The sequence below is a fragment of the Bactrocera tryoni genome, chromosome 2, assembly GCF_016617805.1.
Source record: "Bactrocera tryoni isolate S06 chromosome 2, CSIRO_BtryS06_freeze2, whole genome shotgun sequence".
Lineage (NCBI taxonomy): Eukaryota > Metazoa > Arthropoda > Insecta > Diptera > Tephritidae > Bactrocera > Bactrocera tryoni.
The window spans coordinates 68,438,865-68,452,022 of NC_052500.1; positions in this window are offsets into that span (position 1 = coordinate 68,438,865).

Below are 13,158 nucleotides of genomic sequence, written 5' to 3' on the forward strand. Positions count from 1 at the left end.
ATTCAATTAGATAATTATTGCAGCAAATAACACCTGTTTTTAACGCAACAACTCAACCGTGTTTTTGTCGTTGTTGTTTTTTTTTACAATTTTACCGTTCAATCGAAAAATTTAGCAATTAAAATCAATGAGCCCGAAACAAGCATCTTCCAATTCGCATTTTAATCAGCGTTAAAATAATGGCAACAACAACAATTACACATTTCACTAACGGTTTCCGTGTTCGAAAAGTGTAAAAAATATGAAAACTATAAGTTTTTGTTGCTAAAAAGGGCAAAAATCACACTTCAGGCATTTAACAGCTGCCAATATTTGAATGCGAAGTGCATTGAAGCGCAACTGCCCACGCCACACCCCACTGCTTTGCATGTCTAGCAGCCGTGAGGACATCATGTGCGCTTTCTATAGGCCACTAACCAATAAAATATCATTAATTTTTAGTATAACATATTCGGGTTCAAAACGATGTCCGAAACCCATGGCACAACGCGCAATTTGATTGTTTGTTGTTTGCTTAGACAATTGGTTGAACGCACGGTGTTTGGACGCCGTAGAAGAGGTGTTTCGACACAGCTCAGCTGTCCGTTTACTGTTTATGGGTTGGCAATTTTTATACCCTAAACAGGGTTTGTCACGCAGTTTCTAACACCCAGAAGGTAGCGTTGGAGATGCTATAAAATAGATGTACATGTATACGAGCTGAGCCAATAAGGCAGTTAGTCGTTTAGTTCTCGAGATATTGCGCTGAAAGTTCGCACTACTTCTTTTCTCCTTAAGAAGCTATTATTTGTTGGAACTGCTGATAGCGGATCCACATAACGCATAACAGCCATATAAACTAAACGATTGGATTTGTATTGAGAACTTTTTTATTTGGAAAGATATCTTGAAGAGTTTTGTTATGAATAGTTGTTGTTGTTGTTATAGCGGGACCTAGTCCCAGTTAAGATGGTAAGGATTAACTAAGTTGTCGTCGACGTCATCCAACGGAAGGGTCAAGAAATGTGCTGCTTCGATGGGTTAGGACCAAAGGGGGAGGGGTGTCAGATGAGTGGGGTTGGTGGGCCATGCAAAGAGGTGGCCAGTGTCATGCGAAGACGCATTGCATGCAGGACCTATATTGGATATGTCGGGGTCTATTCTGTATAAGTAGGAGTTTAACCTGCTTCCAGAAGGAAGCTGCGCAAGGGTCACTCTCGTTTCTCGCGGCAATCCGAGCTCTTCGTCTGCACAGTATGACATTAATTGGAAGGGAGTCGATGAAGGTGTTGATGGCTCCACTGTGAATGGCGGTCAGTGCTTGTCGGAGATTAGTTATGTCCGAAGTTTGGTCGGCGTGTTGTCTGATTTCGTCGACGTAGTTGAGGAATGACCTCTTGATGCTACTGGGAAGTGAAATGACCCCTGCAAGAACTGCCTGGAGAGGAGTTCATTATGCACCTTAACTGGGAACATACGAGCCTCAGCGGAATTGACCCGAATTTATAGGGCAAAGTGCGGTCCCCCCGTTTAGATAGGTATCGATATCGGACCAATGACATACACTTTGAAGTAATTTTTCAGTACGGTTCATTGTAAAATATAGCTGACCGTTCAAAATCTAGTTCGAGTATGGAAACTTTTGTATTTGTAAAGGGTATTCTTGGTACGGTGCAACTGAAGGTAACCTTTTTTCTCTGGGTTTGTTGTGCCGTTTTGCATTTTTCGCTCAATTGATGTTGTTTCGGTTATAGAAACTGCCATTTTTCTCGTTTGCGCCACATAAATATGACCCGTACAGCGATTCCGTCGCACAAATGCAACCCTACATAACGCCGTTAAACGGCTACAACCGATTTGGCAAATTGAAAACTGCATAACAGCAGCAAGCTTTCACTTTCGTTGCGGTGCTTTCGTTTATAAAATTTCATTTTGCCCCCAAAACACATACAGACCCCACCGGTCACCCACTTGCCACGCATAAAAAGTGTAAGTGTGTGAAAAAATCGTCTTTCTAAATAAATTGGAAATAAAAAAATCATTTCTCGCACAATAAAATATTCGAAAATTGCAATTTCAAACGGACGAATGAACGCGCTATAGGCAGACCAAAGAAAAAGCACAAAAAACAACAGCTAAACTGTGAGAAATCCAATTGAAAGCAGGCGTGGAGGAAAAAAATCTGTTAGTTATCCAAAAGGCCCACAATTTCACACCCTTTTAAGCCGCCACTTTAGTTTTGCGCTTCACAAACACTTCGGCCACACAAACACAATACATACATATACAGACACCCAAAAATTTTCACACAAACGAGCTTTTACCTCGGTGCTTTACGCTTGCCTCTCCCACTACCAGCCACTCTCAAATTTTGTAGCATTGCATTTTCGGCTCGTTTGCTAAACTGTGTATTAGTTGTGGCCGAGTTGGCGCCCAATTTTGTAGCACCCCCACCCCTTCGACCCAACATACTCAACGCCCATTCATGCACCCGTTACTTTCAATTTAACGCGTGTGGCAAATCTTTTGTGCGGCAAATATTTGTTGTGTTTTGTAGCGCCTAGCCCGCAACAATTGCCAATTCGCTCGCATTTCGTTGTCGGTCAATCGGCTGATATGCAAAAAACTTTTCGCTTGTTAGTTGTTGTTGGCATGTTTTTTGGTAGCGCTTAGGTGTTGATTTCCTCATATCGCGCCCATATTGCAGGATATTTGCACATTTATTTCGACGTATTTTCACAAACACACACACACAAATATAAGTAAAGCCGCACAAAGTTAAGTACACACATAGAAAATCATTTACACATGTACACACACATAAGCACTGTTGTTGTTACGCGTCGGTCCTCGCTGCGGCTGTGTTTTGTGTTTAGTTTCGAATGTTTTCGCCATTTCGTTGTCGGTTTAGATTTTTAGTTGATTGGCAATTGAAAAATTGTAGGCTCGCTAAAACAAACTGATTTATAAAATGTTCTACATATTTACATAGCCTATAAAGGACAAGTTTGTATGCGGTGCCGACGATCACTCGTTGAGACATGGGTTCGAATTCCGCTTATGGTATTATTTTTAAGTACAGAAGCAAAACTTTTTAACAAGCATCATTTCCTAACTCGGCTCCGAGAGAGCTATTTTGGCATAAAAAAATGTCTCCCTTTAAGTTGGAACCTATTTATTTGCTTGAGAACATGCAACATAGGTTACAAAGATGCATTAAACAAAGCAAAAGAAAAAAAAAATAAGGAAAGGCATTACAGAACATTTCATATTCTAGCAACTTGCAGGAATCAAAGCCAGAAGAAAAACGTCAACCGGAGGATCGAAATCCAAGCAATTTTATATATAATTATACTATATATAACCTATAAAATGGCAGACACATAAGGTTTGTTAGAAAAACGAAAATAATTATATGTAGTATATGACAGTTTTAACCTGCTGCTGGAGAAAATAATTCGAGCTGCAGAATTTAATCTCCTGTCGTCAAACCAACAGTCGTCGCACTCGCGACTTGGCTCTCACGTTACTGTTGTAAGTCATAACTTTGAAGTTGTAGATGATTTCGTATATTTGGGAACCAGCACAAAAACCACCAACAATGTCAGCCTAGAAATCCAACGCAGGATTGCTCTTGCCAATAGGTGCTACTTCGGACTGAGTAGACAATTGAGAAGTAAAGTTCTCTCTCGACAAACAAAAACCAAACTCTATAAATCACTCATAATTCCCGTCCTTCTACATATATGGTGTAGAGGCTTGGACGATGACAACAACTGATGAGTTGACGTTGCGAGATTTCGAGAGAAAAGTTCTGCGAAAGATTTACGGTCCTTTGCCACGGCGAATATCGCATTCGATGGAACGATGAGCTGTACGAGATATACGACGACATTGACATTTTTCAGCGAATTAAAAGACAGCGGCTACGCTGGCTAGGTCATGTTGTCCGGATGGATGAAAACACTCCAGCTCTGAAAGTATTCGACGCAGTACCTGTCGGGGGAAGCAGAGGAAGAGGAAGACCTCCACTCCGTTGGAAGGACCAGGTGGAGTAGGACCTGGCTACGCTTGGAATATCCAATTGGCGCCGCTTTCGAAAAGAAGAAATGACTGGCGCGCTGTTGTTAACTCGGCTATAATCGCGTAAGCGGTGTCTACGCCAATTAAGAAGAAGAAGAAGTATATTACAGTTAGGTCTATTTTTGCTCAACCCACATACTATTAATATATACCAGATACTATAACATTTTTCCTGGTTTTCTTAAAGTACCCCACATACAATCATATGGAGTAAAGTCAGCTAGATGTTCGCAATCGTAATATTAGTTAAATGGGGGCTAGGTCTTCCAATTGTATCTATTTTAGCCACAAAAATGTACTGTTATGAGTAAAATACGCTTTTTTACTTTTAGAAAGCTAACTCACATATTGCCCAATATAAACCCGGTATAAATTCGGAAGTTTGAAAATTTTTATATTACGTATATGGGGGCTAAGGGGAATGTTGACCGGATTCAAGCCATTTTTCACACAAGGATAAACTATTATCAGGAAAGGATTCTCTCTATATTTCAAGTATATACATATGTACATCGAGTTAGTTTAATTTAGTTCCATTTGGACAACTTTTGATCATATGGTGGCATACTATAAAGACATTATTCAAGCTAAGTCTTATTCCGTTATATTAATTGCTTCCTGCTTTGTATACAGTAAAGTGAAGGAATCGAATTGAATATAAAATTTTGTTATATGAGAAGTAGGCGTGGTTGTAGCCCGATTTTGACTATTTTCGCACTGAAATGTAAAAATGTCTCAGGAAGGACACATAACCAATTTTTTCGAATCGGTCGAGCGGTCGGTCGAGCAATTTTGACATTGACTTAGCCCTCTGGCGTATTTACTTTTTGCTTTTTCACGCTTTTGATAGTTTTTAACTGTACCTTTATATGATGAATAGACGGAGTTGTCATCCTATAAGTGCCGTTAAGAGTACTTAAGGTATTTGTTTCGAGCGAATTTTGGAGATATTTACATTAAACTAATTAAAAGACCGACCACGCCCACAGGCCCCCCTTTCTGCGCCAAATTATTATACATACATATGTATGTATTATTAGATTATTCGAAATTTTTTTGAAATCTTCATCACTATTGGCAGAAATTTACAGTCGATTTTTACAGACTTCTTGTGAGATAAATAAATCTTTTACGACATCATAATGCTGTCATACGTTTGACTCGACATTTTCCATGAATTTGTCGCTGTTTTCGACAATCGGCTTTCCAGAGCTGGTGCATTTTTGACATCACCCAAATGGAATCGACGACACCAAAATTGCGGATGATCGCAAATACATAAATGTTTGAAGTTAGCGAAAATCCTTCCAATCGGGAAACTATTAACTCGGAATACCGTTTTAGTGATATGCGTCGATTACGTGAAGCAATTCGTAAAAAGAAACCGGAATTATGGGCCGACAACTTTTGGTTTTTGCACCATGATGATGCACCGTCGCATACTGCATTGATTCTTCGCGAGTTTATCGCCAATTTTTCAATCAATATTGTGCTGCAACCACCGTATTCGCCTGATTTAGATCCGTATGGCTTCTGGCTATTCAGCAAACTCAAATGAACGCCCCGTCGAAGCCGTTTTGAGTAAATTGTAGATATTAATCGCTACACGCATTGAAGGCTATTCCGGAATTTGATTTTAACAATTGTTTCTAGGATTGGAAAAAACGTTGCCACGTGTGTATTGAGGCCAAGAGGGATTGCTTTGAGAGGGACGACAAAGATTTTGGAGAATAAATTATAAAATTATGAACAAAGTCTTACTATTTTTTGCTCATAGTAGTATTTCTCTAAATCTAGGGAATACGTTCAATGGAGCAACAGCTCATAATTTGGGCCAATTGCGATCTCATGACCTCATGGCGAGGATGGACGCTTAAGAAAGCTTATTATTATGAAAGATAACTATTTTCTTCTGCTTAAGTAAACACGTACAACCATCTAATCAAATTTGATCCGAACTGTTCTATATAAACTGAGCATGTGAACCGAATTTATAAAATTTTTTCTTTTTACTTGTGTGAAGCTTAATCTTGAAGTGTCAGTTGGTTTCTTTCCACTAGAATCTGTACTACGAAATCATTGAAGGTATGGCAAATGCGTTTTGGGGAGTCTACTTTATCTCAAACACAATTCTACGAGTGGAACAAAGCATTAAATGAAGGCCAGGAAGTGCCTCATACGACTTGTTCATTCACTTCTGTTAATGTTGATAACATTGAAGAAGTTGAAGAAACAGTTCCCGAAAAAGGTTGTGTGGGCCACAGCGAGATATTAGAGGACCTCAACATCTCTTATGGATTTACTCAACACGTTTTGGTTTATATTTTCGTTAATATTTGGTTGATGTTTTGGTTAATATTTTGGTGAATGTTTTGGTTAAAGTTTTGGTTAATGTTTTGGTTAATATTTCCGTTAATGTTTGGTTGATGTTTTGGTTAAAGTTTTGGTTAATGTTTTGGTTTATATTTTTGTTAATGTTTGGTTGATGTTTTGGTTAATGTTTGGTTGAGGCTTTGATTAAAGTTTTAGTTAATGTTTTGGTTTATATTTTTGTTAATGTTTGGTTGATGTTTCGGCTATTGTTTGGTTGATTTTTGGTTAAAGTTTTGGTTAATGTTTTGATTGATATTTTAGTTAATATTTTCCTTAATGTTTGGTTGATGTTTTGGTTAATGTTTTGGTTAATATTTTTGTTAATGTTTTGGTTAATATTTTGGTTAATGTTTTGCTTAATACTTTCGTTAATGTTTGGTTGATGTTTTGGTTAATATTTTGGTGAATGTTTTGGTTAATATTTTCGTTAATGTTTGGTTGAGGTTTTGGTTAATATTTTGGTAAATATTTTGGTTAATATTTTCGTTAATGTTTGGTTGATGTTTTGGTTAATGTTTGGCTGATGTTTTGGTTAAAATTTTGGTTAATGTTTGGGGTATAAAGCATGTTAATGCTAGAGCCGTACCAAAAGACCTGAAACTTTTGCAAAAGAACGTCGACTAAAGGTCGCAAAAGCGTGAATTGCGCTCCAAAAATGAGTCGAAGCTGAAAAAAAAACCGCTGAATGAAAAACGGTTAAAAATTAACTTCGTTTAAGGCACTGAAGGCCATCACAGCCCTGTCTTATGCCAAATGTATGGAAAATTGGATTAAGCGTTGGCTTGCTTGTACTATATTTAATTCCAAATATACCACCGGTTGTACTCTCTACTGAAAAAACAAAAGAATTTATAATCAAAGTGGTTATCGAAACCCAACACTTGAGTTACAAACCTTGAAAGTGGTCGAGTAATGATTTTATTCAACTAGACAACACGTTGCATTTCTCTGCCGGGTTGCCACACTGAGTACATAAAATTTACATACATTTATGCAGAAATGCAGACATCGATCGACATGAACAATTAAAAGTGTCCTCGCGCGCTGACGATGAAAATTTCCATAAATGGCATCAAAATACGTTCATCCGCGTGAAATTTCACATTATTATCGGCATGTCACCAGTTCGAGGTGATGGCGGTGGGCGGCCACACAAGAACTTTGCCGCCATAGACGGACGCATGAAGTATCTATCATGAACATTACTTGCTTGCCACAGTGTGCGCGTATGTGTATGTGCGTGCGTGTGATTGAATGAATAAATGCAAAGGACTGCAATTGCGACTGCGACACGGCTGCAACGGTATTAACGAAAATAATTTCGGAAATTTTTGATTTATTGGGTCAAAAGTGTCAGCAACGGTGTGTAAAAACAACGAGCAACGAATGATGAGGCGGCGCGTTGCGGCATGAGATGAACGCGCGCGCATTAAGTTGACTCTTTATGCGGCATGAAATGGCAATGCGAACAAAGAAGGACACAGACGAAATGCGTTGCTGGTGGACGACAAGCAGAGCGCTTGAGCAGGTGACGGAGAGCTAGTGGTGGCGTATGTGAGGCATGTTGCAAGCCGTTGACGCTGATGCGTCTGCTATATATTGCTGGTGTTTAAATGTGTGTTAAGTATTTGGCAATAATATAGGCGAAATGCTGGCGCGACGCATGGACTTGTAAATGCAGTTGTACAACAACAATAAATGAGTGTTGTTGCAACAACGATGTTGACGGCGTCGGCGCCAGTTGCTACTGGTTTTATTTCATTATCGAAATACGCAAATTCTGCAGTTTTTACTGCCAACCACCAACTCAACACCCACCGCGCCGAGCCGCACTCACATCCAGCAGTCAGGCGCTGCCACATTGAAGGGTATTAACAGTCATTATTCAATGATATCTCATTGCCACAACTGCAACTGATGCAACTGCAATAACTGTGACAATAACAACAACAACAACAACAATAACTGTAAAAACAACAATGCATGCATTTGCGCGCGTGTGCTTTATAGCAACTGTCGCGCAACAGTCGCGCCGATATCATCATCAACCAACAGCGCATCGTCGTCGTCGTTGCCGTTGTCCTCGTCATCATTATCACGCATTGCAATTCGATTGCGAAAATGTGCGACATAAATCGATTGCCGATTGTCGCGCAAACACCAGCCGCCCACACCAACGCTTGTGCCGCCACCGCCGCGGCGGCCGCTACGCGCTTTGCAGGTAATCAAATTCGAAAATTTCCAACCATTTCGCGCCGCTCAGCATTTATGCTACTCTATCAGTGTATATACATACTTAAGTATATATGTATGTTGTGCATATGTGTGCGCCCGTTACAATTGCATGGCGCGCACATTCTTAATTATGATTGTTTTTATGCCACAACAGCGCGCGTCGTTGTTGCTGCTGCCGCTCTGTTGGACTGTCATAAATCGTCGCATTTCGACGCTGCCAGATATGATGCAGCCACATAACGTTACAGGCGCGTTAGTGTATATGTGTGCGCGCGCGCTATTAAAATCATATAATTGTGTGTGTAAACAGTTAGTTGTGCGTACATGATCACTCCGCGGACACTCATTAATTCGCTTTGGCCGAAGTTTATGTGCCGCCATTTTGATTTTGTTGCCTGTCGGCTATATTTTTCACTTGATTGGCTGCCAGTTACGTCGCTTATGCAATTAACACATACATATGCATATATGTATATAAATGTTTAAAGCCGTAAATAAACGCGGGTATTGAATGTGGATTATGCTGAGTGTTTATTATTATTATCTTTCGATTACAGGTAAATCCTAGCATAACTTTTGTTGGAACTCAGGAATAGTGAGTAAGTCTACGAGGTCGTATTGCCTCTACCATAAAACTAAGATAAAAAATTTAGGTGGAAAACCGTCTGAAAACAAAATATCCTTTGCCTCTAACCAATAAGTCCAAAGAAGCTGTCCAGTTCCGTTGACTATAGCAGATCCATAAAGAAGGATTCCTTGTTATCTTTGACGCAAAGCCGCTATTTCACTTCAAAACAGATATTACTTAACTGTTTTAGAACCTCTATTGGTCTCCAGAGTAATAAAAACTTTTGAAATTAAGAAGCAATTCAATATACAGAGAACCAACACAGCTCAAGAGACCTTTAAAGTCATCAAAAGATGAATATGAGAGCATTGCTTACTATTTACCGATGTAGGGATTGCTAGATCTCTGAAATAACAGTCTTTTGGTGGAAAAAGTTCGGTCTCATTTCTGCTATATACTCTATATCCCAGGAGCCAACCCAGAAACAGTTTTCAGGGGGAGAAATAACATTTACTTAAAACATGAAGATTATTATATTAGCCACGTTTTCATGCGGCGAAGTGTTGAAAAAGAGCGTTCACAGCTCGCATTCGTCACAGGAAGTGTGCAGAATATGCGAAAAAAGTTATGAGGTATAGATATATATACATCGCGGTTCTTCAACGTTTCTAATGCAGTAGTCGGTACATTGTTGTATTTTGACTTTTGCCTCTGCCCCCAATGGAACTGCCAGTGATCAGGCTCACCTTTGAAAATTAAGCGTCGCACGACGTTGCCATTATCCAAAAAACTTTTGAATCTATTTATCAAGCAGTCAATAAGATTTCCCATTTCTTTGGTTTTCAAATTGCATACTTTTTCTGGAAGCAGCAGACTCTGTGGAAATCCATCCAATATTTATCTAGAAAAAATCAAATCTTCGCAGATTTTATCCAATAGAGGAATGTATACTGAGATCCTCTAGTATGCTTCACAAGTTCTCACCCAGAAATTTTCGCGGTTTGTCTGTCTGCCACAGATTCGTGGTTTTTCTTCGTCAACGTTCGCTTCTGTGGCAATTTTTTTTGTGTTTGAATAAATGGATCGAAAATGTTCCTCAGCTTTTTGTCTTCGAAGTATCCGATACAAGTAGCGTATTTATCATATTTGATGCTTTAGCCAGATCGATCGATTCTTTCGCGAAAATAATCGTCTTTACGATAGGGACAAGTCTTTCTCTATTTTCCTATTTTTTTAATAGTTTTCTTATAGAAGGATGATGCACATCATATTGAAGATTGTGATAGTTCCTCATAAAGTATTTTTCCGCAGCCATTGCGTTCTTATGATAGGTATTATAAGTATCAATGGAACACACCACAGCTAGAGCTGAATGAAACATCAATTTCAAGTTCTCCATCAGCCGGTGTCGTTTCAAATAGCACTTTCAGTTCTTTAAATCGTTGTGTTGTCAGCAGTGAGATAGCAGAGGATCTCAACACTTCTTATGGAACGCCTCAACATATTTTGGTTAATATTTCGGGTGTGATCAATGCTAGAATCGGAGATTCTATAAGATATAAAGAGATATTCGCCAAATTAGCTGACAGTTTGCTCTACATTTATGTTTTGTGTATTAAGAGTAACAATATTAGAATCGTACTATAATATGTGATAGGTTAGTCTGGTAGGCTAACGAGCCACGCATAAACCGTGTTTGGTCATTTGCGATACCAGATGGAGTTCAGTTGCTAGGTCCAAGAGGAGTTGTCATTTTTAGGATGCCCTGGGGTCTCCAGATGTTTCCAGCGTAGTTCTGTCAAAGCCAGACTATTGCCCAAGTATGCACTACTGTTTCGCTGGTGCCTTATTTTACACATTTCATGCAGTCTTTTCGATCTGAAAAAATGTTTTAAAACATATCTGACGACTCTACTTTTATCAAACGCACCATTACAGGTGACGAGACGTGAATTTATGAATTTGTCATCAAACTCGCGTAACATCCTAACGAATGACGCTCCAAATATGAGTTGAAGCCGGAAAAACCAAAAGTCACTGAAGGCACTGAAGAACATCCATAGTTCATTTATCGAGAAAAGTTGTTTTAAGGCACAATTCAAGAGTTGATATAAATCGGATGACCCTGAATTTTAAACAGTGACTTAACTGAACTGAATGACGACCTCACGGAGCGGTTGCTGTGAGCTACTAACGCAATATTCTTATGACGCTGATGGCCTTGAGTCGAGCCCTCTAATGAGTCGACTTCTAGGATTGAGTCTTACTAACTAGAACAAGATTTTAAATCGATTCTTTCAGTAGACATAGTAAAATTAATGTTATTTGGAAAAGAAATTTGGTAACTGAAAACATATAAAAAGTATACGGAAATAAATGAAAATAAATGTTGAATTCGTACTCGTTATTAAGACAGCATTTTCATCCGCACATGTCACTTTCTTCGGGGCTTTGACGTCTAAGTTCCTTAGCAGTTCATTTACCACTCCTTGGAAGTGGAGATAGCACTCCACCATGCGTAGTACTTCTACAGACTTCCTTGGTCATTCATCATTCATTCGTTTCATTCTGCTCTTATCCTTCTAGAGGTCAAAAGGTTTCTGATCTAGCGTTGTATAGCAGGGTCAACACCTGTTGGCTAAATACTATTCCGTAGAGACGTTGTTGGAGGTTCCAAAAATGTCCAGGAATGCTCCAAGAGTGTATTCCTTATATTCAAAAGCCCTTTTCATATACATATGTACAATTATAGTGTTTGGAGTGCAGTTTCTACTAATCTGTCTTTCATATTCTGTAATGTGCACGACCAAGATTTCCTCTAGCCTTTTCAGCAGGAAGGAAATTAGGCTTTTGTGCCTAAGCTCTTTCCAGTAAATATTGGGTTGTTTCTACCTGCCTTTGGTATGAAAACTACCTTAGCTTATCTCCATGAGAGTGGCACATAGATGAACTTCGCTTTAGCCAGGTCACAGATAGACGGGGTGCATTCTGCAACATGGCTGGAATGATTGCGTCGGCACCGCAAGATTCGTATGGGCCGAATGAGCGGATTGCCCGGTCTATTTTGTTCTACTTAAATATGTGTGAGAAAATGCATTATTTTTCAACGCGGGTCAAATTTGATAGTATGTAAATTTTATTATCTGATCTAAACTGACTGTAGTATACGGTTAAGGGGAAAATCTCGATAATTTATTTAAGTCAGGTTTCTATAAATTATATATGACCTCTCCATACACATAGTCGTGAGTGAATAAATTCGCTTTGTGTTCTTTACTACAAATTATGCCACATATTTACTATACATTTATTTTTCGAAATTTGCTTGCTTTTTGTTGCCAAAAGTAGTAAATCTCACCGCACCGCTTGCAAGTCGAAAGTTTCGCGGAAATTCGCTTATCTCTTTCGCCAACAGTGGAATATGAGCTGCCGCCGCGCAGAAGCCTTTACTTCTAATAATCTGCAGCGTTCACTACCTGGTTCCTGTCAGCTGTCAATTTTGGCACAGCTGTAGCGACTACATATTATCCAAAAGCGAACTACGAACTACATGTGAGCTATGAGAGGCAGAAAAGTTTAAGCCTCAGCGCCACAACAGTCCCTAGCTGCAACACGGTTCGTATACCTACATACTATATATGTTTGAAAGTGGGACGACCTTAGCCTTCACCGCTGCCGCGGCTGCTGCTCTAAATATTTTATAAAATGTCAGCGGCAAAAATGAGTTACCGTTATATGCAACTTACAGCTACCAATGGCTGCCAAGCAATGCTACTGTTTTACTGGCGGCATTGTTGTTGCACAAGAAATATTTGCGCCCAAAAATGGAATTGAATGAAAGCCATGCGCCCAGGATGAATTACAACGTTGATGAGGCTGACAGCAGCAAGGCCGGGCGGCGGCGGTGCTGCCGGCGGATT